This window comes from Rhinoraja longicauda, chromosome 9 (assembly GCF_053455715.1).
Source record: "Rhinoraja longicauda isolate Sanriku21f chromosome 9, sRhiLon1.1, whole genome shotgun sequence".
Taxonomy (NCBI): Eukaryota; Metazoa; Chordata; class Chondrichthyes; order Rajiformes; family Arhynchobatidae; genus Rhinoraja; species Rhinoraja longicauda.
This window is the reverse complement of record NC_135961.1, coordinates 24,621,406-24,628,397: the sequence shown is the minus strand read 5'-3', so window position 1 is coordinate 24,628,397 and position 6,992 is coordinate 24,621,406.

The window sequence follows — 6,992 nt, the reverse complement described above, 5'->3', positions numbered from 1 at the left end:
ACATGATCCATATTCCTCTATTCCCTGCACTTCCATGCAGCGATCCAAAAGCCTCATAAATGCCACTATCGTATTTGCCTCTAGCACCAATCCTGGCAGTGCGCTCCAGGCCCGAACCACTCTCGAACCACTACTTGCCCTACACATCTCCATTAAACCTCCCCTCTCTCCTCTCACCTTATAGCTATGCCCCCTAGTGTTGGACATTTCCACCCTGGGAAAAAGATTCTGACTGTCTACCCTATCTAGGCTTCTCATTGAATTTTATATACTTCTATCAAGTCTCCACTCAACATCTGACGTTCCAGAGAAAACATTACTGGTCTAACCAACCTCTCACTGTAACAGAAACCCTTGAATCCAGGCATTCCTAAAATGATACATTTTCATGTCAATCAGGCAGACAAATAGCTGTCAAAAATAAAGATTTGCATCTGTCGTAAATATAAAATAAAACTGAAAATGATGAAAATATTAATTAGATCATATGGACGTTTATGAGCATTGATGGGCATTTGTCGGCACTGGGCCTGTACTCGCTGACGTTTAGAAGAATGAGGGGGTCCTCATTGAAACATACAGAATAATGAAAGGCTTGGATGTGGAGAGGATGTTTCCACTAGTGGTAGAGTCTAGGACTAGAGGTCATAACCTCAGAATTAAAGAACCTTCTTTTAGGAAGATGAGGGGAAAAAATTTTAGTCCGAGGGTGGTGAATCTGTGGAATTCTTTGCCACAGATGTCAGTGGATAGTTTTAAGGCAGAGATAGATAGATTTTTGATTAGTACAGGTTTCAGAGGTTATGGGGAGAAGGCAGGAGAATGGGGTTTGGAGGGAAAGATCAGCCATGATTGAATGGTAGAATAGACTTGATGGGCCGAATCGCCTAATTCTACTCCAATCACTTATCACCTTATGACCTTAAGAGATAAGGTCTCAGATTAATAACCTTGCATCAGAACTGTGAAAAGTTAGAAACCAAACACAGTTTGTAGGGAAGATGAATTGGTGAAGAGAAGAAGCCAACAGTTGGGGTGCAGTTTGTCAATGCAGATCCAGTCACTGAACCTGATATACCCCAGATGGAATTTTCAAAATTAAATGGATTCACTTTCCCAGTCATTGCAATGCCAAATTGATGGTCCTCCAAGAACTGCCAGAAGCCTTTAAGAAAATATTTTCTTTGTACTTATTAAAGATTTTTCCGGGGAGCTGGATGAGTAGAAGTACACTAGCACACTACCAAATATAGGCCAAATTTATTGGAAAACAGACCAGAGCAAAGGGCATAAAAAATGTATTTATCATCAATGCCTTTAGGTAGTCAGACTTGCACGCTATTAAAAAATGGAAATGTTGCAGCCTCATGGGAAGAATGTAACAGAAGCAAATTCCAGACCAATTGAACCATTCTAAGTACTTCAAACCGTTACAAAGTTACAAATTCTGCAGATGGAAAAATGAAGGAAAACTACATCTGATTTCCAATATGATGTGCTCTTCAATAGTTAAACCATAAGACCATAAGATATGGGAGCAGACTTAGGTCATTCAGCACATCGAGTCTGGTCCACCAGTCTATCATGGCTAATCTATTTTTCCCGCTCAACCCCATTCTCCTATCTTCTCCCCGTAACCTTTGATGACCTTATTAATTGCGAACCTATCAATCTCTGCTTTATAAATACCCAATGAAGGCCTCCATAGCCTTTGGTCGCAATGAATTCCACAGATTCACTACCCTCTGGCTAAATAAATTAATCCTCATCTCCATTGTAAAGATACATCCTTTTATTCTGAGGCCATGCCCTCTGGTTCTAGACTCTCCCACTACTGGAAACATCCTTTCCATGTCCACTCTTTCTAGGCCGTCAACGTTAGGAGATCTCCTCCAATGGTTTACAATTCATATGACAAAAGTAAAAAATTATCATACCATTCATGAGGGTGTTCCCTCTTTTTGGCTGTCCAATCCAAGATGCAATAGCTTACAGGCTCTTCCGTAGGTTGAGGCATGGTTCCGTTATTGTGAACAGTTTGTATCCTGAATAGTTTGCAAATCAGAAAGGTGGTGGCAAACCAAGTCCCCTACAGAAGATACCTGCAGCCCCGCAGCAGCCGGCAAATCCATCCCACTGCTCTCCCAAACGCTCACTCATATGTATCAGGACAAGTATGTAGGTCAGGTGTTCATTGCCTGGGGAGGACCTGAACTTCATTAAAAGTAGAAGTGGAAATTGTTTGTAAATGTTTGAAACAATCATCAGGTCAGTTAGAAGACGGGTCTCGATCTGAAACGTCACCCATTCCTTCTCTCCAGAGATGCTGCCTGTCCCACTGAGTTACTCCAGTATTTTGTATCTATCAGGTCATGCAGCATCTGTGGAAGGAAGAACAGAAAGGTCTATCATCAAAATTTGACCCATTTCCGATAAATGGTCCTTGCCATGAAAATGCTAACTCTGTTTCTCTTTCTTCAGTGACCTGTCAAGTAGGGCTGCCCGGTGGTGCAACAGTAGAGTTGATGCCTTACAGCACCAGAGACCCGGGTTCGATCCTGGCTACGTGTTCTGTCTGCATAGAGTTTGAACTTTCTCCCTGTGACCACGTGGATATTCTCCGGGTGCTCCAGTTCCCTCCCACACACCAAAGACGTATGTGTTTGTAGGGAAATGGACCGGTAAACTTGTAAATTATCCCGAATAGTTAGGGTAGTGTTAGTGTATGGGGTGATCGCTGGTCAGTGTGGACTCGTGAGCTGTTTCCTCACTGTATCTCTAAAGCAAATAAAGTGCAGATGCTGCCTGATTAGCTGAATGCTTGCAGCATTTTTAGATTACATTTCTGACTTCTGCCATATGTACTTTGTTGATTTTAAATTACATTTACTTTATCATTGTCTACAGACACATTTTAAGCTATTCATCGAGGTCTGGATTCTGTTCTGAGTTGAGTTTGGTGACGCGTCCAATAGCCTAAAACTCACTTAAATGACATGGGTGCAGTAAAACAGGACTTTGCCATTTCATATTTACCAAAGATCTGTTTGAGTCATGGAATTAGGTTCATTAAATTATTAGAGAGGCCAATTCATTTCTGTAAAAGTAGAATAGATGCACTGATTCTGCTATATTCCCAGAACCTCAAGCATAGGACTATCTTAGTTTTACTTCCATGAAGGAAAATTTGAAAATCCTTCAAAGGATTTTAACGATGGCACAGTAACGCTGCTGCATCACAGCACCAGAGGCACAGGTTCGATCTTGACGTCGGCTGCTGTCTGTAATTAATGCAATCTGTTGCCTCACACGTTCAAGTCTTTTTACATTACACAACATGAATGAATACTGCTGGATGGTAAGATGATACAACAGCATCAGAAAGTTTCTCCAGCCAAGTGCCCAAAATGCTGGCAAAAGGCAGGCAGTTGGAAGGTGAGCCTGTCAAAGCAGCACCTACTTGTCGTTTCAGGTGTAGCTAAATGATTCGGATATTTATTGGATTCTGGGTCTATCTCAAATTCCAGTCCTATCCTGACTGCCTCAATTCCACACCCTAGAGATTAGAACTAGGCTTCCTTTCTTTCTGTTTACTTCACTTCCTGAGCCGATTGCTTCAGCCCAGATTAACTGTCATTTGCTATTCATCAGTCTATCATTCAGCCTACAAAGCCTTTGTGTCCAATTTGCTATTTCATTATTGTGTAAAGCTCTTTCCTTATTTGATTTCATCACTGAACTTTGACAGCTTTATTTCTATTGCAACATTAAATAAATTTTATGCACTGCAACCAACAATGACCCAGGCAATCATTGTTGTGGTGCCTAACAGTGATCACTTGTCATGATATCAAAGCTTCCTTCTCAACCATCTTTTGTGTTTCCTGGTTCAGTGTATGCTCAGTCCTTCTCAAAAATTAATAACTTCTTCATGCGTTAGCACCATTGGACTGATGACTTGTATGATTCACCACTGAAAATTTTCCTTTAACATAAATACGTCACATTCACATTTTCTGTAGTCAGCTAGGAGCCCAACATGGATCCAATGGATCAAATGTAGAAGCAAGGAACTGCAAGTGCTACTTTGCCAAGGAAAGACACAAAATGCTGGAGTAACTCAGCGGGTCAGACAGCATCGCTGGAGCACACGGATAGGTGACGTTTGGGGTTGGAACCCTTCTTTAGACTGAAGAGGTGTCCCAGATCTAAATATTACCGATCCAAGTTCTGTGAGGATGCTGCCTAACCGCTGAGTAACTCCAGCATTATGTTTCTTTCTAATGAGTCAAATGTCTTCTGTGCCATAATAATAATGCATTTACAGTAGCATGGTTAGAACTACTCTGGTCTCTTGAGACATGAAGTTATGGGTTCCAATGACAAACATTGCCATCCATGTTCTCCAGAGATGATCCCTGACCTGTTGAGTTACTCTAGCACTTTGTGACTTTTTTTGCTGAAAACTAAACCAAACATTGAGTGAATATAAATATCAACTAATTAAATATATAAACCAAGATGTTAAAGGATTGCAAGGTAGGTGAAGTGCTCCAGCGGCAATATGTGGGAGAAGGTGTTTCTGCAAACACATCAGGGCTACGTTTCTACACCTCAAAGAACTTTGGCTTGGAGTTATTGAGCAGTAAGCTGATTTGTAGATGTTGAGGAGTGCACCGACTGAAAGACTGCGATGTCTGCTTTTTGGTCGATGCTTCATGATGCTCTGATGTGAGTCTTAGCTCAATTCTACTTCCTGACCTGGAGTATCTGATACTCAGGGAATTCACCTCTACCATCATGTCGGTGGTCTACATACCACTCTGAAACAATGCCAAAGTACATTACACAGATTATAATTGGTTGTCAACTCAATGGTTCAATAGTTCAAGGATGCTTTATTTGTCACATATGCAACTACAAAGTGAAATTCTTTTTGCATATTTACACATGCAGATGCCGCCATGTTTTGGCACCATGTCCAAAGTCTAAAGTCCGGTCGGACCGCTCGCTCAATGTACTGAAGCAGTTTCTGTAAACCGACGTCCCGCCCCTCATCTGGCCATCTTTGTGATCCGGGGGCACCTTCTGCAGCTGAACTTGAAGACACTGGAGGCATTACTCTGGTTCACTCTCCTACCAGCCCTTGTTCCTCGCATCTGATGTCTCCAGCTCCCTCCCTGGTCCCCCGACTGCTGAGCCATTGGGTGGCTCCTGCGGTCTTTTGAGCTTTCGGGCAGATCCATAGTCCGACGAGCTTTCAGGTGGGTACCGCGGACCGTCAATCCATTGGGCGGGTCTGCGGTCCAACGAGGCTTCGGGCAGGTCCCGCCAACCGCCGAGCATTTGGGGCGGGAACCACAGTCACGACACCTCGGGAAAGTCTACGCCGCCGCGGCACCTCGGGAAGGCAACTCTGCAGAGATGGTGAACCCTAATGCCCTATTCACTGTTGCCAATGACTTCAATCAAGTTAACTTCAGGAATGCACTCCAGGGTGGTGTCTCTCAGGGTTATGTGTTCAGTCCCTTGCTCTACTTGCTGTGCACCCATGACCGTGTGGCCAAGTACAGTGTCAAATTGATCTTTAAGTTCACTGGTGATATCACTGTTGTCAGCCATAACCACAAGAACGAAGAGATGAGGTGTAGAAAAAGGATTGGGAACCTAGTGTCATAGTGTCAGATAACAGCCTAGCCCTTTATGTCACCATAATTTACCAATGTGGTAAAGATGGCCGCGCCGTTGTGTTTGGCTGCCTGTCGTCGCTCACCTGGAGATCGTAGTGTTCTTCGAGCCACTTTGGTCTACGACCGCCGAACCCTCCTGTTGATCCGACCCTCCGTCGTCGACTTCTTCAGTCCAGGTCCCGGACAAAGTTTCTTCCAGCGATCGCTCCTCGATCAACTCCCGGTAGATGTGCGGGCCCAGCCTTACATCCACCGCCGCACGCACCGCGCTAGGAGGCGGGGTAAACGCGCGGGAACATTCGAAAATTAAAAAAACCTCGCCCGCGCTCATCCAACAGCGGCCTACCTCGCCCAGCGCTGCGAAGTCGGACCTGGTCGACCTTACAGCTCCATCCACCGGCGCTCCCTCGAGCTCAGGTATGCCGCTCTTCGACAGATCATCCCGGTCCCTGGACTGCCGGCCCGCGGGCTCCCAGCAAGGCCATCTGTGAAGCGCAGCGGCGTGGTCTCCCCTGAACCTCCGCCCGCTGGCGTGGGAGCTGCTACCGGACCGAAGCTCACCTGTTGTCCCTGCTATCCCTGCTAAAGTGGCCCTGATCAACACAAGATCCCTACAGAACAAGACATTCATCCTCAACGACTTCTTCATCACCCATGGATTGGACTTCTTACTTCTCACAGAATCCTGGCTTAACCCTGGTGAGCTTGCTCCACTCGTGGAACTCTGTCCTGATAACTGTAACTTCTTCACCTCACCTAGGCTCTCCGGACGCGGTGGGGGCTTAGCCACTGTGTTTAAGAAACATTTCAACTGCCGCCTCCTGAACGCTGATCATTTCTCCAGTTTCGAGGTGCAACTAATCAAAGTAGGCCTAGCCTATCCCCTCTTAATTGTTCTTGTGTATCGCCCACCAAAAATGCATAAGGACCATCACCCAATTTGCTGATCTGATTTCTAGCATTTTGCCCAAATTTGACCGGATCATGATTCTTGGTGACTTTAATATTCATGTTTGCTGTCCCACTAAGCCTCTTGTGAGTGAATTTATGCACCTGGTTGAGTCCTTCAATCTGACTCTTCACACCACGGGACCCACTCACAAGTTAGGCCATACTCTCGACCTAGTGTTATCGTCCGGATTCTCAATCAACAACATTGAAACTACTGAAGCCTGTCTATCGGACCACAGCGCTATCATTTTTGACGCATCTCTGCCTTTATCTCCCGCAAAATCTCATCTCTCTGTTCGCTACTCCCGCGACATAAATTCATTGACTGCCAGTAAATTCTCCGAGGCTCTC